Consider the following 25,157-nt stretch of genomic DNA (forward strand, 5'->3'; position numbering starts at 1 on the left):
AACAGTTCTTCTTGGTGCGTTCCTCTGTTGATGGACATTTTCATTGCTTCCAAATGTTGGCTATGGTCAATATGGCTGGAGTGCAGGATTGCCAGCCTGTGACGTTTTGATTCTCATTTTCTCAGGGGATAGGCCCAGCAGTGGGTATGACTGATTGACGGGTAGCTCAGTGTTTACCTTTTCAAGGCACTTCCATCGTGTTTTCATTAGTGGCTCTTACCACGTCCCCCTTAGGGCCGAGTGTACGCATTCCTCCACAGTCCCTTCAGCATTTATTTTTTGAAACATTTTTGCTGATGGCCATTCTGACTGCTGTGAGCTGATAGGTTTTTGTAATTTGGGTTTGCATGTCTTTAAAAATTCCTAAAATATATCATTTTCCCACACCTTTTTCTTTCCTCTTCTTTAAAGGAAAAGCTGTGAGTACCACATAGCTCTTGAAATTGTCTTCTTGGAAGGTTGCCCTCTTTTGAAATTTTTGCTCCATTTTTGATCCCAGGATTTATTTGGAGGGCAGGTGTCATTTACAGAATGGCAAGTTGGTGAATATTTAGTGACCTTTAGCAGTGGGTTGAAAGCTGCTGTTGTGGGAAATGGCCACAAGGAGGCAGCATTTCTCCATTCCCAAATCTGAGTACTAGGGCAGCAGAGCCTTTCTGGAAGTCGTGTTCCTAGGTTGTAAATTAGAATGGAATGTGCCAGGAGAAACCCCCATAAGTTTAGGTCTCATTACTTCTTGTTTTTGTTATTTTTTTTAATCGGGGTAAGGACTAGAATATTGTTTGTCCTAGGGGTACACAATCTGGTTCATTTGTACATTATATATGTCTACTCTACAGATCCTCTTCCCATGTAAAATATTACAGAGTGTTCTGTAGACCTCCCTAGCTATATGGTCGGTCGTTTTGAAATATGTATATAATATGTATTTGGATATGTATAGTAACACTAATCTCATTTATCCATTCCCCCCACCTTTCCTTTTAGATGAGCATAGTTGGTTTTCTAAGTCTGTGAGTGTCTTTCTCTGTGGAAATATGTTCATTTGTGTCAGTGATTAGATAACGCCTCTAAGGGATATCATAGGATATAGGTCTTTTGCTTTCCGACTTACCTCATGTTTTGTGATTATCTCCAGGCTCATCTCTGGTGCCTCAAAGAGCAGTGTTTCATTGTTTTCCATGGCTAATATTCCATTGTGTACATGGACTCCTTCTTCTTTATCCATTCACCTGTTGATGGACATTTTGGTTGCTTCCCATCTTGGCTATTTTGAATAAGGCTGCAGTGCAGCCTTTGCAGCCTGTGTCTTCTCGATCCTGGTCTTCTCAGGTGAGAGGCCCAGTGGTGTGCCTGCTGGATTGAATGGTACCTCAGTTTTTACTTTTCAACGCAGTTCCTTTCTGTACTCCTTACTGGCTGTTAACCACTTTACATCTCACCAGCACCTATAGGTTACACAGTTCTCTACAACCCCATCAGCATTTATTGTTGGTAGACTTTTTGCTGACGGTCAGTCGACAGGTGTGAGTTGAAACCTTTTGGTTGATTAGATTGCATGAGTCTAATCATTCCTGAGGTTGAGCTTTTACCCATTTTCCTGTTTTTTTGTTTAAAGAGAGTGAGGAATACTTACCTCTGCATACTATCTTCTTGAAACATTCGCCTGTTTTGAATTTCTTTTGTCCATTCCCCACCTGAGCACAATTTTTGACGGCAGGTGTCCTTTACAGCCCTGAGCCCTTGTGAATTTTAAGTGACCAGTAGCTGTGGGTTTAAAGCTGCTCTTGCGGGAAACGGCCACAAGGGGGCAGCATTTCTCCTTTACCAAATCTGGTCACTAGGGCAACAGAGCCTTAATGGAAGTCGTGTTCTAGGTTGTAAGTTACAATGGAATGTGCCGGGAAAAAGCCCTTTAAGTTTATGTGTCATTCCTTCTTGTTTGTATTTTTAACAAAATTTTTATTCTTTATCACAGCAAATTCGATTACAATGGTTTGTTTGGTCTAGGTGTGCAAGACGTGGTTCCTTCACACATATACATATATCTATTCTTCTTTGGAATCTTTTCCCGTGTAGGTTATGACACAATGTTGAGTAGTCTTCTCTTGGTATTCTGTAGGTCTTTGGTGATTATATATTTCACGTGTGTTTGTATATCTCTGTTCACCTCAATATGGTAATGTACCCAATCCTCACACCTTTCCATTTGGTGAACCTTAAGTTTTTGTACTGAATCTGTGATTGCCTTTCTCTGTGGAAGTATCTTCGTTTGTATCAATTTTTAGGTAACACCTCTATGTGGTATGATAGGATATGGGTCTTTCGTTTTCTCACTTACTCCAAGTTGCGTGATAACTTCTAGAGTCATCTATGGTGCTGCAAATGGCATTGCTTCATTTTATCGCTAGCTCATAATCCATCTGTACATGTAGCAGTTCTTCTTTGTACACCCATCTGTCGGTGGACTTTTTGGTGACTTCCATATCTTGGCTATGGTAATACTGTGCAATGCAGATTTGCCTGCCTCTTTCTTTCCAATTCTGTCTTCTTAGGTTATAGGTCCAGGAATAAGCCTCTGGATCGTACGGTAGCTCAATGTTTACCTTTTAACGGCACCTCCACTCTGCTCTCATGAGTGGCTCTCTCCAGGTTACATCCCACTTAAAGTGGAGGGTTTGCATTTCTCCACAGCACCTTCAGCATTTATTCTTTGTGGTTTTTTACTGATGGTTATTCTGACTGGTGTGAGCTGATACGTCTTTGTGGCTGAATTTGCATGTGTCTCATGATCCATTAAAACTGAGCTTTAAGGCAGGTCCTTTTCATTTTTCAGGCTGTGAGTACCGCTTAGTTCTTCAAAGTGTTTTCTTAAAGTATGTATGTCATAATTTTAAAATTTTTTGGCCATTACCTCCCTGAAGACATTTTGCGGTGACCATTAGCACAGGCTTAAACCTGCGTTTGCAGGTAACGGCCAGAGGGTGGCGGTCTTTCTACGTTCCCCATGCTGGTACTAGGGCAACAGGCCTTCTGGCCAGTGGTGTTCCTCGGTTATAAATTAGAGTGGAATGTGCCTGAAGAAACCCACAAATGCTGATGTCTCCTTACTTATGTTTGTCTTTTAAATTTACCTTATATTTATTATTGGAGCAATATTACATTGTGTACATGGAACAGTTCTTCTTGGTGCGTTCCTCTGTTGATGGACATTTTCATTGCTTCCAAATGTTGGCTATGGTCAATATGGCTGGAGTGCAGGATTGCCAGCCTGTGACGTTTTGATTCTCATTTTCTCAGGGGATAGGCCCAGCAGTGGGTATGACTGATTGACGGGTAGCTCAGTGTTTACCTTTTCAAGGCACTTCCATCGTGTTTTCATTAGTGGCTCTTACCACGTCCCCCTTAGGGCCGAGTGTACGCATTCCTCCACAGTCCCTTCAGCATTTATTTTTTGAAACATTTTTGCTGATGGCCATTCTGACTGCTGTGAGCTGATAGGTTTTTGTAATTTGGGTTTGCATGTCTTTAAAAATTCCTAAAATATATCATTTTCCCACACCTTTTTCTTTCCTCTTCTTTAAAGGAAAAGCTGTGAGTACCACATAGCTCTTGAAATTGTCTTCTTGGAAGGTTGCCCTCTTTTGAAATTTTTGCTCCATTTTTGATCCCAGGATTTATTTGGAGGGCAGGTGTCATTTACAGAATGGCAAGTTGGTGAATATTTAGTGACCTTTAGCAGTGGGTTGAAAGCTGCTGTTGTGGGAAATGGCCACAAGGAGGCAGCATTTCTCCATTCCCAAATCTGAGTACTAGGGCAGCAGAGCCTTTCTGGAAGTCGTGTTCCTAGGTTGTAAATTAGAATGGAATGTGCCAGGAGAAACCCCCATAAGTTTAGGTCTCATTACTTCTTGTTTTTGTTAATTTTTTTAATCGGGGTAAGGACTAGAATATTGTTTGTCCTAGGGGTACACAATCTGGTTCATTTGTACATTATATATGTCTACTCTACAGATCCTCTTCCCATGTAAAATATTACAGAGTGTTCTGTAGACCTCGCTTGCTATATGGTCGGTCGTTTTGAAATATGTATATAATATGTATTTGGATATGTATAGTAACACTAATCTCATTTATCCATTCCCCCCACCTTTCCTTTTAGATGAGCATAGTTGGTTTTCTAAGTCTGTGAGTGTCTTTCTCTGTGGAAATATGTTCATTTGTGTCAGTGATTAGATAACGCCTCTAAGGGATATCATAGGATATAGGTCTTTTGCTTTCCGACTTACCTCATGTTTTGTGATTATCTCCAGGCTCATCTCTGGTGCCTCAAAGAGCAGTGTTTCATTGTTTTCCATGGCTAATATTCCATTGTGTACATGGACTCCTTCTTCTTTATCCATTCACCTGTTGATGGACATTTTGGTTGCTTCCCATCTTGGCTATTTTGAATAAGGCTGCAGTGCAGCATTTGCAGCCTGTGTCTTTTCGATCCTGGTCTTCTCAGGTGAGAGGCCCAGTGGTGTGCCTGCTGGATTGAATGGTACCTCAGTTTTCACTTTTCAACGCATTTCCTTTCAGTAGTCATTATTGGCTGTTAACCACTTTCCATCCCACCAGCACCTAGAGGTTACACAGTTCTCTGCAACCCCGTCAGCATTTATTGTTGGTAGACTTTTTGCTGACGGTCAGTCGACAGGTGTGAGATGAAACCTTTTGGTTGATTAGATTGCATGAGTCTAATCATTCCTGAGGTTGAGCTTTTACCCATTTTCCTGTTTTTTTGTTTAAAGAGAGTGAGGAATACTTACCTCTGCATACTATCTTCTTGAAACATTCGCCTGTTTTGAATTTCTTTTGTCCATTCCCCACCTGAGCACAATTTTTGACGGCAGGTGTCCTTTACAGCCCTGAGCCCTTGTGAATTTTAAGTGACCAGTAGCTGTGGGTTTAAAGCTGCTCTTGCGGGAAACGGCCACAAGGGGGCAGCATTTCTCCTTTACCAAATCTGGTCACTAGGGCAACAGAGCCTTAATGGAAGTCGTGTTCTAGGTTGTAAATTACAATGGAATGTGCCGGGAAAAAGCCCTTTAAGTTTATGTGTCATTCCTTCTTGTTTGTATTTTTAACAAAATTTTTATTCTTTATCACAGCAAATTCGATTACAATGGTTTGTTTGGTCTAGGTGTGCAAGACGTGGTTCCTTCACACATATACATACATCTATTCTTCTTTGGAATCTTTTCCCGTGTAGGTTATGACACAATGTTGAGTAGTCTTCTCCTGGTATTCTGTAGGTCTTTGGTGATTATATATTTCACGTGTGTTTGTATATCTCTGTTCACCTCAATATGGTAATGTACCCAATCCTCACACCTTTCCATTTGGTGAACCTTAAGTTTTTGTACTGAATCTGTGATTGCCTTTCTCTGTGGAAGTATCTTCGTTTGTATCAATTTTTAGGTAACACCTCTATGTGGTATGATAGGATATGTGTCTTTCGCTTTCTCACTTACTCCAAGTTGCGTGATTACTTCTAGAGTCATCTATGGTGCTGCAAATGGCATTGTTTCATTTTATCGCTAGCTCATAATCCATCTGTACATGTAGCAGTTCTTCTTTGTCCACCCATCTGTCGGTGGACTTTTTGGTGACTTCCATATCTTGGCTATGGTAATACTGTGCAATGCAGATTTGCCTGCCTCTTTCTTTCCAATTCTGTCTTCTTAGGTTATAGGTCCAGGAATAAGCCTCTGGATCGTACGGTAGCTCAATGTTTACCTTTTAACGGCACCTCCACTCTGCTCTCATGAGTGGCTCTCTCCAGGTTACATCCCACTTAAAGTGGAGGGTTTGCATTTCTCCACAGCACCTTCAGCATTTATTCTTTGTGGTTTTTTACTGATGGTTATTCTGACTGGTGTGAGCTGATACATCTTTGTGGCTGAATTTGCATGTGTCTCATGATCCATTAAAACTGAGCTTTAAGGCAGGTCCTTTTCATTTTTCAGGCTGTGAGTACCGCTTAGTTCTTCAAAGTGTTTTCTTAAAGTATGTATGTCATAATTTTAAAATTTTTTGGCCATTACCTCCCTGAAGACATTTTGCGGTGACCATTAGCACAGGCTTAAACCTGCGTTTGCAGGTAACGGCCAGAGGGTGGCGGTCTTTCTACGTTCCCCATGCTGGTACTAGGGCAACAGGCCTTCTGGCCAGTGGTGTTCCTCGGTTATAAATTAGAGTGGAATGTGCCTGAAGAAACCCACAAATGCTGATGTCTCCTTACTTATGTTTGTCTTTTAAATTTACCTTATATTTATTATTGGAGCAATATTACATTGTGTACATGGAACAGTTCTTCTTGGTGCGTTCCTCTGTTGATGGACATTTTCATTGCTTCCAAATGTTGGCTATGGTCAATATGGCTGGAGTGCAGGATTGCCAGCCTGTGACGTTTTGATTCTCATTTTCTCAGGGGATATGCCCAGCAGTGGGTATGACTGATTGACGGGTAGCTCAGTGTTTACCTTTTCAAGGCACTTCCATCGTGTTTTCATTAGTGGCTCTTACCACGTCCCCCTTAGGGCCGAGTGTACGCATTCCTCCACAGTCCCTTCAGCATTTATTTTTTGAAACATTTTTGCTGATGGCCATTCTGACTGCTGTGAGCTGATAGGTTTTTGTAATTTGGGTTTGCATGTCTTTAAAAATTCCTAAAATATATCATTTTCCCACACCTTTTTCTTTCCTCTTCTTTAAAGGAAAAGCTGTGAGTACCACATAGCTCTTGAAATTGTCTTCTTGGAAGGTTGCCCTCTTTTGAAATTTTTGCTCCATTTTTGATCCCAGGATTTATTTGGAGGGCAGGTGTCATTTACAGAATGGCAAGTTGGTGAATATTTAGTGACCTTTAGCAGTGGGTTGAAAGCTGCTGTTGTGGGAAATGGCCACAAGGAGGCAGCATTTCTCCATTCCCAAATCTGAGTACTAGGGCAGCAGAGCCTTTCTGGAAGTCGTGTTCCTAGGTTGTAAATTAGAATGGAATGTGCCAGGAGAAACCCCCATAAGTTTAGGTCTCATTACTTCTTGTTTTTGTTAATTTTTTTAATCGGGGTAAGGACTAGAATATTGTTTGTCCTAGGGGTACACAATCTGGTTCATTTGTACATTATATATGTCTACTCTACAGATCCTCTTCCCATGTAAAATATTACAGAGTGTTCTGTAGACCTCGCTTGCTATATGGTCGGTCGTTTTGAAATATGTATATAATATGTATTTGGATATGTATAGTAACACTAATCTCATTTATCCATTCCCCCCACCTTTCCTTTTAGATGAGCATAGTTGGTTTTCTAAGTCTGTGAGTGTCTTTCTCTGTGGAAATATGTTCATTTGTGTCAGTGATTAGATAACGCCTCTAAGGGATATCATAGGATATAGGTCTTTTGCTTTCCGACTTACCTCATGTTTTGTGATTATCTCCAGGCTCATCTCTGGTGCCTCAAAGAACAGTGTTTCATTGTTTTCCATGGCTAATATTCCATTGTGTACATGGACTCCTTCTTCTTTATCCATTCACCTGTTGATGGACATTTTGGTTGCTTCCCATCTTGGCTATTTTGAATAAGGCTGCAGTGCAGCATTTGCAGCCTGTGTCTTTTCGATCCTGGTCTTCTCAGGTGAGAGGCCCAGTGGTGTGCCTGCTGGATTGAATGGTACCTCAGTTTTCACTTTTCAACGCATTTCCTTTCAGTAGTCATTATTGGCTGTTAACCACTTTCCATCCCACCAGCACCTAGAGGTTACACAGTTCTCTGCAACCCCGTCAGCATTTATTGTTGGTAGACTTTTTGCTGACGGTCAGTCGACAGGTGTGAGATGAAACCTTTTGGTTGATTAGATTGCATGAGTCTAATCATTCCTGAGGTTGAGCTTTTACCCATTTTCCTGTTTTTTTGTTTAAAGAGAGTGAGGAATACTTACCTCTGCATACTATCTTCTTGAAACATTCGCCTGTTTTGAATTTCTTTTGTCCATTCCCCACCTGAGCACAATTTTTGACGGCAGGTGTCCTTTACAGCCCTGAGCCCTTGTGAATTTTAAGTGACCAGTAGCTGTGGGTTTAAAGCTGCTCTTGCGGGAAACGGCCACAAGGGGGCAGCATTTCTCCTTTACCAAATCTGGTCACTAAGGCAACAGAGCCTTAATGGAAGTCGTGTTCTAGGTTGTAAATTACAATGGAATGTGCCGGGAAAAAGCCCTTTAAGTGTATGTGTCATTCCTTCTTGTTTGTATTTTTAACAATATTTTTATTCTTTATCACAGCAAATTCGATTACAATGGTTTGTTTGGTCTAGGTGTGCAAGACGTGGTTCCTTCACACATATACATATATCTATTCTTCTTTGGAATCTTTTCCCGTGTAGGTTATGACACAATGTTGAGTAGTCTTCTCTTGGTATTCTGTAGGTCTTTGGTGATTATATATTTCACGTGTGTTTGTATATCTCTGTTCACCTCAATATGGTAATGTACCCAATCCTCACACCTTTCCATTTGGTGAACCTTAAGTTTTTGTACTGAATCTGTGATTGCCTTTCTCTGTGGAAGTATCTTCGTTTGTATCAATTTTTAGGTAACACCTCTATATGGTATGATAGGATATGGGTCTTTCGTTTTCTCACTTACTCCAAGTTGCGTGATTACTTCTAGAGTCATCTATGGTGCTGCAAATGGCATTGCTTCATTTTATCGCTAGCTCATAATCCATCTGTACATGTAGCAGTTCTTCTTTGTCCACCCATCTGTCCGTGGACTTTTTGGTGACTTCCATATCTTGGCTATGGTAATACTGTGCAATGCAGATTTGCCTGCCTCTTTCTTTCCAATTCTGTCTTCTTAGGTTATAGGTCCAGGAATAAGCCTCTGGATCGTACGGTAGCTCAATGTTTACCTTTTAACGGCACCTCCACTCTGCTCTCATGAGTGGCTCTCTCCAGGTTACATCCCACTTAAAGTGGAGGGTTTGCATTTCTCCACAGCACCTTCAGCATTTATTCTTTGTGGTTTTTTACTGATGGTTATTCTGACTGGTGTGAGCTGATACGTCTTTGTGGCTGAATTTGCATGTGTCTCATGATCCATTAAAACTGAGCTTTAAGGCAGGTCCTTTTCATTTTTCAGGCTGTGAGTACCGCTTAGTTCTTCAAAGTGTTTTCTTAAAGTATGTATGTCATAATTTTAAAATTTTTTGGCCATTACCTCCCTGAAGACATTTTGCGGTGACCATTAGCACAGGCTTAAACCTGCGTTTGCAGGTAACGGCCAGAGGGTGGCGGTCTTTCTACGTTCCCCATGCTGGTACTAGGGCAACAGGCCTTCCGGCCAGTGGTGTTCCTCGGTTATAAATTAGAGTGGAATGTGCCTGAAGAAACCCACAAATGCTGATGTCTCCTTACTTATGTTTGTCTTTTAAATTTACCTTATATTTATTATTGGAGCAATATTACATTGTGTACATGGAACAGTTCTTCTTGGTGCGTTCCTCTGTTGATGGACATTTTCATTGCTTCCAAATGTTGGCTATGGTCAATATGGCTGGAGTGCAGGATTGCCAGCCTGTGACGTTTTGATTCTCATTTTCTCAGGGGATAGGCCCAGCAGCGGGTATGACTGATTGACAGGTAGCTCAGTGTTTACCTTTTCAAGGCACTTCCATTGTGTTTTCATTAGTGGCTCTTACCACGTCCCCCTTAGGGCCGAGTGTACGCATTCCTCCACAGTCCCTTCAGCATTTATTTTTTGAAACATTTTTGCTGATGGCCATTCTGACTGCTGTGAGCTGATAGGGTTTTGTAATTTGGGTTTGCATGTCTTTAAAAATTCCTAAAATATATCATTTTCCCACACCTTTTTCTTTCCTCTTCTTTAAAGGAAAAGCTGTGAGTACCACATAGCTCTTGAAATTGTCTTCTTGGAAGGTTGCCCTCTTTTGAAATTTTTGCTCCATTTTTGATCCCAGGATTTATTTGGAGGGCAGGTGTCATTTACAGAATGGCAAGTTGGTGAATATTTAGTGACCTTTAGCAGTGGGTTGAAAGCTGCTGTTGTGGGAAATGGCCACAAGGAGGCAGCATTTCTCCATTCCCAAATCTGAGTACTAGGGCAGCAGAGCCTTTCTGGAAGTCGTGTTCCTAGGTTGTAAATTAGAATGGAATGTGCCAGGAGAAACCCCCATAAGTTTAGGTCTCATTACTTCTTGTTTTTGTTAATTTTTTTAATCGGGGTAAGGACTAGAATATTGTTTGTCCTAGGGGTACACAATCTGATTCAATTGTACATTATATATGTCTACTCTACAGATCCTCTTCCCATGTAAAATATTACAGAGTGTTCTGTAGACCTCCCTTGCTATATGGTCGGTCGTTTTGAAATATGTATATAATATGTATTTGGATATGTATAGTAACACTAATCTCATTTATCCATTCCCCCCACCTTTCCTTTTAGATGAGCATAGTTGGTTTTCTAAGTCTGTGAGTGTCTTTCTCTGTGGAAATATGTTCATTTGTGTCAGTGATTAGATAACGCCTCTAAGGGATATCATAGGATATAGGTCTTTTGCTTTCCGACTTACCTCATGTTTTGTGATTATCTCCAGGCTCATCTCTGGTGCCTCAAAGAGCAGTGTTTCATTGTTTTCCATGGCTAATATTCCATTGTGTACATGGACTCCTTCTTCTTTATCCATTCACCTGTTGATGGACATTTTGGTTGCTTCCCATCTTGGCTATTTTGAATAAGGCTGCAGTGCAGCCTTTGCAGCCTGTGTCTTTTCGATCCTGGTCTTCTCAGGTGAGAGGCCCAGTGGTGTGCCTGTTGCATTGAGTGGTACCTCAATTTTCACTTTTTAACGCAGTTCCTTTTTGTACTCCTTACTGGCTGTTAACCACTTTACATCTCACCAGCACCTAGAGGTTACAGAGTTCTCTACAACCCCGTCAGCATTTATTGTTGGTAGACTTTTTGCTGACGGTCAGTGGACAGGTGTGAGTTGAAACCTTTTGGTTGATTAGATTGCATGAGTCTAATAATTCCTGAGGTTGAGCTTTTACCCATTTTCCTGTTTTTTTGTTTAAAGAGAGTGAGGAATACTTACCTCTGCATACTATCTTCTTGAAACATTCGCCTGTTTTGAATTTCTTTTGTCCATTCCCCACCTGAGCACAATTTTTGACGGCAGGTGTCCTTTACAGCCCTGAGCCCTTGTGAATTTTAAGTGACCAGTAGCTGTGGGTTTAAAGCTGCTCTTGCGGGAAACGGCCACAAGGGGGCAGCATTTCTCCTTTACCAAATCTGGTCACTAGGGCAACAGAGCCTTAATGGAAGTCGTGTTCTAGGTTGTAAGTTACAATGGAATGTGCCGGGAAAAAGCCCTTTAAGTTTATGTGTCATTCCTTCTTGTTTGTATTTTTAACAAAATTTTTATTCTTTATCACAGCAAATTCGATTACAATGGTTTGTTTGGTCTAGGTGTGCAAGACGTGGTTCCTTCACACATATACATATATCTATTCTTCTTTGGAATCTTTTCCCGTGTAGGTTATGACACAATGTTGAGTAGTCTTCTCTTGGTATTCTGTAGGTCTTTGGTGATTATATATTTCACGTGTGTTTGTATATCTCTGTTCACCTCAATATGGTAATGTACCCAATCCTCACACCTTTCCATTTGGTGAACCTTAAGTTTTTGTACTGAATCTGTGATTGCCTTTCTCTGTGGAAGTATCTTCGTTTGTATCAATTTTTAGGTAACACCTCTATATGGTATGATAGGATATGGGTCTTTCGTTTTCTCACTTACTCCAAGTTGCGTGATTACTTCTAGAGTCATCTATGGTGCTGCAAATGGCATTGCTTCATTTTATCGCTAGCTCATAATCCATCTGTACATGTAGCAGTTCTTCTTTGTCCACCCATCTGTCCGTGGACTTTTTGGTGACTTCCATATCTTGGCTATGGTAATACTGTGCAATGCAGATTTGCCTGCCTCTTTCTTTCCAATTCTGTCTTCTTAGGTTATAGGTCCAGGAATAAGCCTCTGGATCGTACGGTAGCTCAATGTTTACCTTTTAACGGCACCTCCACTCTGCTCTCATGAGTGGCTCTCTCCAGGTTACATCCCACTTAAAGTGGAGGGTTTGCATTTCTCCACAGCACCTTCAGCATTTATTCTTTGTGGTTTTTTACTGATGGTTATTCTGACTGGTGTGAGCTGATACGTCTTTGTGGCTGAATTTGCATGTGTCTCATGATCCATTAAAACTGAGCTTTAAGGCAGGTCCTTTTCATTTTTCAGGCTGTGAGTACCGCTTAGTTCTTCAAAGTGTTTTCTTAAAGTATGTATGTCATAATTTTAAAATTTTTTGGCCATTACCTCCCTGAAGACATTTTGCGGTGACCATTAGCACAGGCTTAAACCTGCGTTTGCAGGTAACGGCCAGAGGGTGGCGGTCTTTCTACGTTCCCCATGCTGGTACTAGGGCAACAGGCCTTCCGGCCAGTGGTGTTCCTCGGTTATAAATTAGAGTGGAATGTGCCTGAAGAAACCCACAAATGCTGATGTCTCCTTACTTATGTTTGTCTTTTAAATTTACCTTATATTTATTATTGGAGCAATATTACATTGTGTACATGGAACAGTTCTTCTTGGTGCGTTCCTCTGTTGATGGACATTTTCATTGCTTCCAAATGTTGGCTATGGTCAATATGGCTGGAGTGCAGGATTGCCAGCCTGTGACGTTTTGATTCTCATTTTCTCAGGGGATAGGCCCAGCAGTGGGTATGACTGATTGACGGGTAGCTCAGTGTTTACCTTTTCAAGGCACTTCCATCGTGTTTTCATTAGTGGCTCTTACCACGTCCCCCTTAGGGCCGAGTGTACGCATTCCTCCACAGTCCCTTCAGCATTTATTTTTTGAAACATTTTTGCTGATGGCCATTCTGACTGCTGTGAGCTGATAGGTTTTTGTAATTTGGGTTTGCATGTCTTTAAAAATTCCTAAAATATATCATTTTCCCACACCTTTTTCTTTCCTCTTCTTTAAAGGAAAAGCTGTGAGTACCACATAGCTCTTGAAATTGTCTTCTTGGAAGGTTGCCCTCTTTTGAAATTTTTGCTCCATTTTTGATCCCAGGATTTATTTGGAGGGCAGGTGTCATTTACAGAATGGCAAGTTGGTGAATATTTAGTGACCTTTAGCAGTGGGTTGAAAGCTGCTGTTGTGGGAAATGGCCACAAGGAGGCAGCATTTCTCCATTCCCAAATCTGAGTACTAGGGCAGCAGAGCCTTTCTGGAAGTCGTGTTCCTAGGTTGTAAATTAGAATGGAATGTGCCAGGAGAAACCCCCATAAGTTTAGGTCTCATTACTTCTTGTTTTTGTTAATTTTTTTAATCGGGGTATGGACTAGAATATTGTTTGTCCTAGGGGTACACAATCTGGTTCATTTGTACATTATATATGTCTAGTCTACAGATCCTCTTCCCATGTAAAATATTACAGAGTGTTCTGTAGACCTCCCTTGCTATATGGTCGGTCGTTTTGAAATATGTATATAATATGTATTTGGATATGTATAGTAACACTAATCTCATTTATCCATTCCCCCCACCTTTCCTTTTAGATGAGCATAGTTGGTTTTCTAAGTCTGTGAGTGTCTTTCTCTGTGGAAATATGTTCATTTGTGTCAGTGATTAGATAACGCCTCTAAGGGATATCATAGGATATAGGTCTTTTGCTTTCCGACTTACCTCATGTTTTGTGATTATCTCCAGGCTCATCTCTGGTGCCTCAAAGAGCAGTGTTTCATTGTTTTCCATGGCTAATATTCCATTGTGTACATGGACTCCTTCTTCTTTATCCATTCACCTGTTGATGGACATTTTGGTTGCTTCCCATCTTGGCTATTTTGAATAAGGCTGCAGTGCAGCCTTTGCAGCCTGTGTCTTCTCGATCCTGGTCTTCTCAGGTGAGAGGCCCAGTGGTGTGCCTGCTGGATTGAATGGTACCTCAGTTTTTACTTTTCAACGCAGTTCCTTTCTGTACTCCTTACTGGCTGTTAACCACTTTACATCTCACCAGCACCTATAGGTTACACAGTTCTCTACAACCCCATCAGCATTTATTGTTGGTAGACTTTTTGCTGACGGTCAGTCGACAGGTGTGAGTTGAAACCTTTTGGTTGATTAGATTGCATGAGTCTAATAATTCCTGAGGTTGAGCTTTTACCCATTTTCCTGTTTTTTTGTTTAAAGAGAGTGAGGAATACTTACCTCTGCATACTATCTTCTTGAAACATTCGCCTGTTTTGAATTTCTTTTGTCCATTCCCCACCTGAGCACAATTTTTGACGGCAGGTGTCCTTTACAGCCCTGAGCCCTTGTGAATTTTAAGTGACCAGTAGCTGTGGGTTTAAAGCTGCTCTTGCGGGAAACGGCCACAAGGGGGCAGCATTTCTCCTTTACCAAATCTGGTCACTAGGGCAACAGAGCCTTAATGGAAGTCGTGTTCTAGGTTGTAAGTTACAATGGAATGTGCCGGGAAAAAGCCCTTTAAGTTTATGTGTCATTCCTTCTTGTTTGTATTTTTAACAAAATTTTTATTCTTTATCACAGCAAATTCGATTACAATGGTTTGTTTGGTCTAGGTGTGCAAGACGTGGTTCCTTCACACATATACATATATCTATTCTTCTTTGGAATCTTTTCCCGTGTAGGTTATGACACAATGTTGAGTAGTCTTCTCTTGGTATTCTGTAGGTCTTTGGTGATTATATATTTCACGTGTGTTTGTATATCTCTGTTCACCTCAATATGGTAATGTACCCAATCCTCACACCTTTCCATTTGGTGAACCTTAAGTTTTTGTACTGAATCTGTGATTGCCTTTCTCTGTGGAAGTATCTTCGTTTGTATCAATTTTTAGGTAACACCTCTATGTGGTATGATAGGATACGGGTCTTTCGTTTTCTCACTTACTCCAAGTTGCGTGATAACTTCTAGAGTCATCTATGGTGCTGCAAATGGCATTGCTTCATTTTATCGCTAGCTCATAATCCATCTGTACATGTAGCAGTTCTTCTTTGTACACCCATCTGTCGGTGGACTTTTTGGTGACTTCCATATCTTGGCTATGGTAATACTGTGCAATGCAGATTTGCCTGCCTCTTTCTTTCCAATTCTGTCTTCTTAGGTTATAGGTCCAGGAATAAGCCTCTGGATCGTACGGTAGCTCAATGTTTACCTTTTAACGGCACCTCCACTCTGCTCTCATGAGTGGCTCTCTCCAGGTTACATCCCACTTAAAGTGGAGGGTTTGCATTTCTCCACAGCACCTTCAGCATTTATTCTTTGTGGTTTTTTACTGATGGTTATTCTGACTGGTGTGAGCTGATACGTCTTTGTGGCTGAATTTGCATGTGTCTCATGATCCATTAAAACTGAGCTTTAAGGCAGGTCCTTTTCATTTTTCAGGCTGTGAGTACCGCTTAGTTCTTCAAAGTGTTTTCTTAAAGTATGTATGTCATAATTTTAAAATTTTTTGGCCATTACCTCCCTGAAGACATTTTGCGGTGACCATTAGCACAGGCTTAAACCTGCGTTTGCAGGTAACGGCCAGAGGGTGGCGGTCTTTCTACGTTCCCCATGCTGGTACTAGGGCAACAGGCCTTCCGGCCAGTGGTGTTCCTCGGTTATAAATTAGAGTGGAATGTGCCTGAAGAAACCCACAAATGCTGATGTCTCCTTACTTATGTTTGTCTTTTAAATTTACCTTATATTTATTATTGGAGCAATATTACATTGTGTACATGGAACAGTTCTTCTTGGTGGGTTCCTCTGTTGATGGACATTTTCATTGCTTCCAAATGTTGGCTATGGTCAATATGGCTGGAGTGCAGGGTTGCCAGCCTGTGACGTTTTGATTCTCATTTTCTCAGGGGATAGGCCCAGCAGTGGGTATGACTGATTGACGGGTAGCTCAGTGTTTACCTTTTCAAGGCACTTCCATTGTGTTTTCATTAGTGGCTCTTACCACGTCCCCCTTAGGGCCGAGTGTACGCATTCCTCCACAGTCCCTTCAGCATTTATTTTTTGAAACATTTTTGCTGATGGCCATTCTGACTGCTGTGAGCTGATAGGGTTTTGTAATTTGGGTTTGCATGTCTTTAAAAATTCCTAAAATATATCATTTTCCCACACCTTTTTCTTTCCTCTTCTTTAAAGGAAAAGCTGTGAGTACCACATAGCTCTTGAAATTGTCTTCTTGGAAGGTTGCCCTCTTTTGAAATTTTTGCTCCATTTTTGATCCCAGGATTTATTTGGAGGGCAGGTGTCATTTACAGAATTGCAAGTTGGTGAATATTTAGTGACCTTTAGCAGTGGGTTGAAAGCTGCTGTTGTGGGAAATGGCCACAAGGAGGCAGCATTTCTCCATTCCCAAATCTGAGTACTAGGGCAGCAGAGCCTTTCTGGAAGTCGTGTTCCTAGGTTGTAAATTAGAATGGAATGTGCCAGGAGAAACCCCCATAAGTTTAGGTCTCATTACTTCTTGTTTTTGTTAATTTTTTTAATCGGGGTAAGGACTAGAATATTGTTTGTCCTAGGGGTACACAATCTGGTTCATTTGTACATTATATATGTCTACTCTACAGATCCTCTTCCCATGTAAAATATTACAGAGTGTTCTGTAGACCTCCCTTGCTATATGGTCGGTCGTTTTGAAATATGTATATAATATGTATTTGGATATGTATAGTAACACTAATCTCATTTATCCATTCCCCCCACCTTTCCTTTTAGATGAGCATAGTTGGTTTTCTAAGTCTGTGAGTGTCTTTCTCTGTGGAAATATGTTCATTTGTGTCAGTGATTAGATAACGCCTCTAAGGGATATCATAGGATATAGGTCTTTTGCTTTCCGACTTACCTCATGTTTTGTGATTATCTCCAGGCTCATCTCTGGTGCCTCAAAGAGCAGTGTTTCATTGTTTTCCATGGCTAATATTCCATTGTGTACATGGACTCCTTCTTCTTTATCCATTCACCTGTTGATGGACATTTTGGTTGCTTCCCATCTTGGCTATTTTGAATAAGGCTGCAGTGCAGCCTTTGCAGCCTGTGTCTTTTCGATCCTGGTCTTCTCAGGTGAGAGGCCCAGTGGTGTGCCTGTTGCATTGAGTGGTACCTCAATTTTCACTTTTTAACGCAGTTCCTTTTTGTACTCCTTACTGGCTGTTAACCACTTTACATCTCACCAGCACCTAGAGGTTACAGAGTTCTCTACAACCCCGTCAGCATTTATTGTTGGTAGACTTTTTGCTGACGGTCAGTGGACAGGTGTGAGTTGAAACCTTTTGGTTGATTAGATTGCATGAGTCTAATAATTCCTGAGGTTGAGCTTTTACCCATTTTCCTGTTTTTTTGTTTAAAGAGAGTGAGGAATACTTACCTCTGCATACTATCTTCTTGAAACATTCGCCTGTTTTGAATTTCTTTTGTCCATTCCCCACCTGAGCACAATTTTTGACGGCAGGTGTCCTTTACAGCCCTGAGCCCTTGTGAATTTTAAGTGACCAGTAGCTGTGGGTTTAAAGCTGCTCTTGCGGGAAACGGCCACAAGGGGGCAGCATTTCTCCTTTACCAAATCTGGTCACTAGGGCAACAGAGCCTTAATGGAAGTCGTGTTCTAGGTTGTAAATTACAATGGAATGTGCCGGGAAAAAGCCCTTTAAGTGTATGTGTCATTCCTTCTTGTTTGTATTTTTAACAAAATTTTTATTCTTTATCACAGCAAATTCGATTACAATGGTTTGTTTGGTCTAGGTGTGCAAGACGTGGTTCCTTCACACATATACATATATCTATTCTTCTTTGGAATCTTTTCCCGTGTAGGTTATGACACAATATTGAGTAGTCTTCTCTTGGTATTCTGTAGGTCTTTGGTGATTATATATTTCACGTGTGTTTGTATATCTCTGTTCACCTCAATATGGTAATGTACCCAATCCTCACACCTTTCCATTTGGTGAACCTTAAGTTTTTGTACTGAATCTGTGATTGCCTTTCTCTGTGGAAGTATCTTCGTTTGTATCAATTTTTAGGTAACACCTCTATGTGGTATGATAGGATATGGGTCTTTCGTTTTCTCACTTACTCCAAGTTGCGTGATTACTTCTAGAGTCATCTATGGTGCTGCAAATGGCATTGCTTCATTTTATCGCTAGCTCATAATCCATCTGTACATGTAGCAGTTCTTCTTTGTCCACCCATCTGTCCGTGGACTTTTTGGTGACTTCCATATCTTGGCTATGGTAATACTGTGCAATGCAGATTTGCCTGCCTCTTTCTTTCCAATTCTGTCTTCTTAGGTTATAGGTCCAGGAATAAGCCTCTGGATCGTACGGTAGCTCAATGTTTACCTTTTAACGGCACCTCCACTCTGCTCTCATGAGTGGCTCTCTCCAGGTTACATCCCACTTAAAGTGGAGGGTTTGCGTTTCTCCACAGCACCTTCAGAATTTATTCTTTGTGGTTTTTACTGATGGTTATTCTGACTGGTGTGAGCTGATACGTCTTTGTGGCTGAATTTGCATGTGTCTCATGATCCATTAAAACTGAGCTTTAAGGCAGGTCCTTTTCATTTTTCAGGCTGTGAGTACAGCTTAGTTCTTCAAAGTGTTTTCTTAAAGTATGTATGTCATAATTTTAAAATTTTTTGGCCATTACCTCCCTGAAGACATTTTGCGGTGACCATTAGCACAGGCTTAAACCTGCGTTTGCAGGTAACGGCCAGAGGGTGGCGGTCTTTCTACGTTCCCCATGCTGGTAATAGGGCAACAGGCCTTCCGGCCAGTGGTGTTCCTCGGTTATAAATTAGAGTGGAATGTGCCTGAAGAAACCCACAAATGCTGATGTCTCCTTACTTATGTTTGTCTTTTAAATTTACCTTATATTTATTATTGGAGCAATATTACATTGTGTACATGGAACAGTTCTTCTTGGTGGGTTCCTCTGTTGATGGACATTTTCATTGCTTCCAAATGTTGGCTATGGTCAATATGGCTGGAGTGCAGGGTTGCCAGCCTGTGACGTTTTGATTCTCATTTTCTCAGGGGATAGGCCCAGCAGTGGGTATGACTGATTGACGGGTAGCTCAGTGTTTACCTTTTCAAGGCACTTCCATTGTGTTTTCATTAGTGGCTCTTACCACGTCCCCCTTAGGGCCGAGTGTACGCATTCCTCCACAGTCCCTTCAGCATTTATTTTTTGAAACATTTTTGCTGATGGCCATTCTGACTGCTGTGAGCTGATAGGGTTTTGTAATTTGGGTTTGCATGTCTTTAAAAATTCCTAAAATATATCATTTTCCCACACCTTTTTCTTTCCTCTTCTTTAAAGGAAAAGCTGTGAGTACCACATAGCTCTTGAAATTGTCTTCTTGGAAGGTTGCCCTCTTTTGAAATTTTTGCTCCATTTTTGATCCCAGGATTTATTTGGAGGGCAGGTGTCATTTACAGAATTGCAAGTTGGTGAATATTTAGTGACCTTTAGCAGTGGGTTGAAAGCTGCTGTTGTGGGAAATGGCCACAAGGAGGCAGCATTTCTCCATTCCCAAATCTGAGTACTAGGGCAGCAGAGCCTTTCTGGAAGTCGTGTTCCTAGGTTGTAAATTAGAATGGAATGTGCCAGGAGAAACCCCCATAAGTTTAGGTCTCATTACTTCTTGTTTTTGTTAATTTTTTTAATCGGGGTAAGGACTAGAATATTGTTTGTCCTAGGGGTACACAATCTGGTTCATTTGTACATTATATATGTCTACTCTACAGATCCTCTTCCCATGTAAAATATTACAGAGTGTTCTGTAGACCTCCCTTGCTATATGGTCGGTCGTTTTGAAATATGTATATAATATGTATTTGGATATGTATAGTAACACTAATCTCATTTATCCATTCCCCCCACCTTTCCTTTTAGATGAGCATAGTTGGTTTTCTAAGTCTGTGAGTGTCTTTCTCTGTGGAAATATGTTCATTTGTGTCAGTGATTAGATAACGCCTCTAAGGGATATCATAGGATATAGGTCTTTTGCTTTCCGACTTACCTCATGTTTTGTGATTATCTCCAGGCTCATCTCTGGTGCCTCAAAGAGCAGTGTTTCATTGTTTTCCATGGCTAATATTCCATTGTGTACATGGACTCCTTCTTCTTTATCCATTCACCTGTTGATGGACATTTTGGTTGCTTCCCATCTTGGCTATTTTGAATAAGGCTGCAGTGCAGCCTTTGCAGCCTGTGTCTTTTCGATCCTGGTCTTCTCAGGTGAGAGGCCCAGTGGTGTGCCTGTTGCATTGAGTGGTACCTCAATTTTCACTTTTCAACGCAGTTCCTTTTGGTACTCCTTACTGGCTGTTAACCACTTTACATCTCACCAGCACCTAGAGGTTACACAGTTCTCTACAACCCCGTCAGCATTTATTGTTGGTAGACTTTTTGCTGACGGTCAGTCGACAGGTGTGAGTTGAAACCTTTTGGTTGATTAGATTGCATGAGTCTAATCATTCCTGAGGTTGAGCTTTTACCCATTTTCCTGTTTTTTTGTTTAAAGAGAGTGAGGAATACTTACCTCTGCATACTATCTTCTTGAAACATTCGCCTGTTTTGAATTTCTTTTGTCCATTCCCCACCTGAGCACAATTTTTGACGGCAGGTGTCCTTTACAGCCCTGAGCCCTTGTGAATTTTAAGTGACCAGTAGCTGTGGGTTTAAAGCTGCTCTTGCGGGAAACGGCCACAAGGGGGCAGCATTTCTCCTTTACCAAATCTGGTCACTAGGGCAACAGAGCCTTAATGGAAGTCGTGTTCTAGGTTGTAAAGTACAATGGAATGTGCCGGGAAAAAGCCCTTTAAGTGTATGTGTCATTCCTTCTTGTTTGTATTTTTAACAAAATTTTTATTCTTTATCACAGCAAATTCGATTACAATGGTTTGTTTGGTCTAGGTGTGCAAGATGTGGTTCCTTCACACATATACATATATCTATTCTTCTTTGGAATCTTTTCCCGTGTAGGTTATGACACAATGTTGAGTAGTCTTCTCTTGGTATTCTGTAGGTCTTTGGTGATTATATATTTCACGTGTGATTGTATATCTCTGTTCACCTCAATATGGTAATGTACCCAATCCTCACACCTTTCCATTTGGTGAACCTTAAGTTTTTGTACTGAATCTGTGATTGCCTTTCTCTGTGGAAGTATCTTCGTTTGTATCAATTTTTAGGTAACACCTCTATGTGGTATGATAGGATATGTGTCTTTCGCTTTCTCACTTACTCCAAGTTGCGTGATTACTTCTAGAGTCATCTATGGTGCTGCAAATGGCATTGTTTCATTTTATCGCTAGCTCATAATCCATCTGTACATGTAGCAGATCTTCTTTGTCCACCCATCTGTCGGTGGACTTTTTGGTGACTTCCATATCTTGGCTATGGTAATACTGTGCAATGCAGATTTGCCTGCCTCTTTCTTTCCAATTCTGTCTTCTTAGGTTATAGGTCCAGGAATAAGCCTCTGGATCGTACGGTAGCTCAATGTTTACCTTTTAACGGCACCTCCACTCTGCTCTCATGAGTGGCTCTCTCCAGGTTACATCCCACTTAAAGTGGAGGGTTTGCATTTCTCCACAGCACCTTCAGCATTTATTCTTTGTGGTTTTTTACTGATGGTTATTCTGACTGGTGTGAGCTGATACGTCTTTGTGGCTGAATTTGCATGTGTCTCATGATCCATTAAAACTGAGCTTTAAGGCAGGTCCTTTTCATTTTTCAGGCTGTGAGTACAGCTTAGTTCTTCAAAGTGTTTTCTTAAAGTATGTATGTCATAATTTTAAAATTTTTTCGCCATTACCTCCCTGAAGACATTTTGCGGTGACCATTAGCACAGGCTTAAACCTGCGTTTGCAGGTAACGGCCAGAGGGTGGCAGTCTTTCTACGTTCCCCATGCTGGTACTAGGGCAACAGGCCTTCCGGCCAGTGGTGTTCCTCGGTTATAAATTAGAGTGGATTGTGCCTGAAGAAACCCACAAATGCTGATGTCTCCTTACTTATGTTTGTCTTTTAAATTTACCTTATATTTATTATTGGAGCAATATTACATTGTGTACATGGAACAGTTCTTCTTGGTGCGTTCCTCTGTTGATGGACATTTTCATTGCTTCCAAATGTTGGCTATGGTCAATATGGCTGGAGTGCAGGATTGCCAGCCTGTGACGTTTTGATTCTCATTTTCTCAGGGGATAGGCCCAGCAGTGGGTATGACTGATTGACGGGTAGCTCAGTGTTTACCTTTTCAAGGCACTTCCATCGTGTTTTCATTAGTGGCTCTTACCACGTCCCCCTTAGGGCCGAGTGTACGCATTCCTCCACAGTCCCTTCAGCATTTATTTTTTGAAACATTTTTGCTGATGGCCATTCTGACTGCTGTGAGCTGATAGGTTTTTGTAATTTGGGTTTGCATGTCTTTAAAAATTCCTAAAATATATCATTTTCCCACACCTTTTTCTTTCCTCTTCTTTAAAGGAAAAGCTGTGAGTACCACATAGCTCTTGAAATTGTCTTCTTGGAAGGTTGCCCTCTTTTGAAATTTTTGCTCCATTTTTGATCCCAGGATTTATTTGGAGGGCAGGTGTCATTTACAGAATGGCAAGTTGGTGAATATTTAGTGACCTTTAGCAGTGGGTTGAAAGCTGCTGTTGTGGGAAATGGCCACAAGGAGGCAGCATTTCTCCATTCCCAAATCTGAGTACTAGGGCAGCAGAGCCTTTCTGGAAGTCGTGTTCCTAGGTTGTAAATTAGAATGGAATGTGCCAGGAGAAACCCCCATAAGTTTAGGTCTCATTACTTCTTGTTTTTGTTAATTTTTTTAATCGGGGTATGGACTAGAATATTGTTTGTCCTAGGGGTACACAATCTGGTTCATTTGTACATTATATATGTCTAGTCTACAGATCCTCTTCCCATGTAAAATATTACAGAGTGTTCTGTAGACCTCCCTTGCTATATGGTCGGTCGTTTTGAAATATGTATATAATATGTATTTGGATATGTATAGTAACACTAATCTCATTTATCCATTCCCCCCACCTTTCCTTTTAGATGAGCATAGTTGGTTTTCTAAGTCTGTGAGTGTCTTTCTCTGTGGAAATATGTTCATTTGTGTCAGTGATTAGATAACGCCTCTAAGGGATATCATAGGATATAGGTCTTTTGCTTTCCGACTTACCTCATGTTTTGTGATTATCTCCAGGCTCATCTCTGGTGCCTCAAAGAGCAGTGTTTCATTGTTTTCCATGGCTAATATTCCATTGTGTACATGGACTCCTTCTTCTTTATCCATTCACCTGTTGATGGACATTTTGGTTGCTTCCCATCTTGGCTATTTTGAATAAGGCTGCAGTGCAGCCTTTGCAGCCTGTGTCTTCTCGATCCTGGTCTTCTCAGGTGAGAGGCCCAGTGGTGTGCCTGCTGGATTGAATGGTACCTCAGTTTTTACTTTTCAACGCAGTTCCTTTCTGTACTCCTTACTGGCTGTTAACCACTTTACATCTCACCAGCACCTATAGGTTACACAGTTCTCTACAACCCCATCAGCATTTATTGTTGGTAGACTTTTTGCTGACGGTCAGTCGACAGGTGTGAGTTGAAACCTTTTGGTTGATTAGATTGCATGAGTCTAATCATTCCTGAGGTTGAGCTTTTACCCATTTTCCTGTTTTTTTGTTTAAAGAGAGTGAGGAATACTTACCTCTGCATACTATCTTCTTGAAACATTCGCCTGTTTTGAATTTCTTTTGTCCATTCCCCACCTGAGCACAATTTTTGACGGCAGGTGTCCTTTACAGCCCTGAGCCCTTGTGAATTTTAAGTGACCAGTAGCTGTGGGTTTAAAGCTGCTCTTGCGGGAAACGGCCACAAGGGGGCAGCATTTCTCCTTTACCAAATCTGGTCACTAGGGCAACAGAGCCTTAATGGAAGTCGTGTTCTAGGTTGTAAGTTACAATGGAATGTGCCGGGAAAAAGCCCTTTAAGTTTATGTGTCATTCCTTCTTGTTTGTATTTTTAACAAAATTTTTATTCTTTATCACAGCAAATTCGATTACAATGGTTTGTTTGGTCTAGGTGTGCAAGACGTGGTTCCTTCACACATATACATATATCTATTCTTCTTTGGAATCTTTTCCCGTGTAGGTTATGACACAATGTTGAGTAGTCTTCTCTTGGTATTCTGTAGGTCTTTGGTGATTATATATTTCACGTGTGTTTGTATATCTCTGTTCACCTCAATATGGTAATGTACCCAATCCTCACACCTTTCCATTTGGTGAACCTTAAGTTTTTGTACTGAATCTGTGATTGCCTTTCTCTGTGGAAGTATCTTCGTTTGTATCAATTTTTAGGTAACACCTCTATGTGGTATGATAGGATATGGGTCTTTCGTTTTCTCACTTACTCCAAGTTGCGTGATAACTTCTAGAGTCATCTATGGTGCTGCAAATGGCATTGCTTCATTTTATCGCTAGCTCATAATCCATCTGTACATGTAGCAGTTCTTCTTTGTACACCCATCTGTCGGTGGACTTTTTGGTGACTTCCATATCTTGGCTATGGTAATACTGTGCAATGCAGATTTGCCTGCCTCTTTCTTTCCAATTCTGTCTTCTTAGGTTATAGGTCCAGGAATAAGCCTCTGGATCGTACGGTAGCTCAATGTTTACCTTTTAACGGCACCTCCACTCTGCTCTCATGAGTGGCTCTCTCCAGGTTACATCCCACTTAAAGTGGAGGGTTTGCATTTCTCCACAGCACCTTCAGCATTTATTCTTTGTGGTTTTTTACTGATGGTTATTCTGACTGGTGTGAGCTGATACGTCTTTGTGGCTGAATTTGCATGTGTCTCATGATCCATTAAAACTGAGCTTTAAGGCAGGTCCTTTTCATTTTTCAGGCTGTGAGTACCGCTTAGTTCTTCAAAGTGTTTTCTTAAAGTATGTATGTCATAATTTTAAAATTTTTTGGCCATTACCTCCCTGAAGACATTTTGC

This window comes from Eschrichtius robustus, chromosome 5 (assembly GCF_028021215.1).
Source record: "Eschrichtius robustus isolate mEscRob2 chromosome 5, mEscRob2.pri, whole genome shotgun sequence".
Classification (NCBI taxonomy): domain Eukaryota; kingdom Metazoa; phylum Chordata; class Mammalia; order Artiodactyla; family Eschrichtiidae; genus Eschrichtius; species Eschrichtius robustus.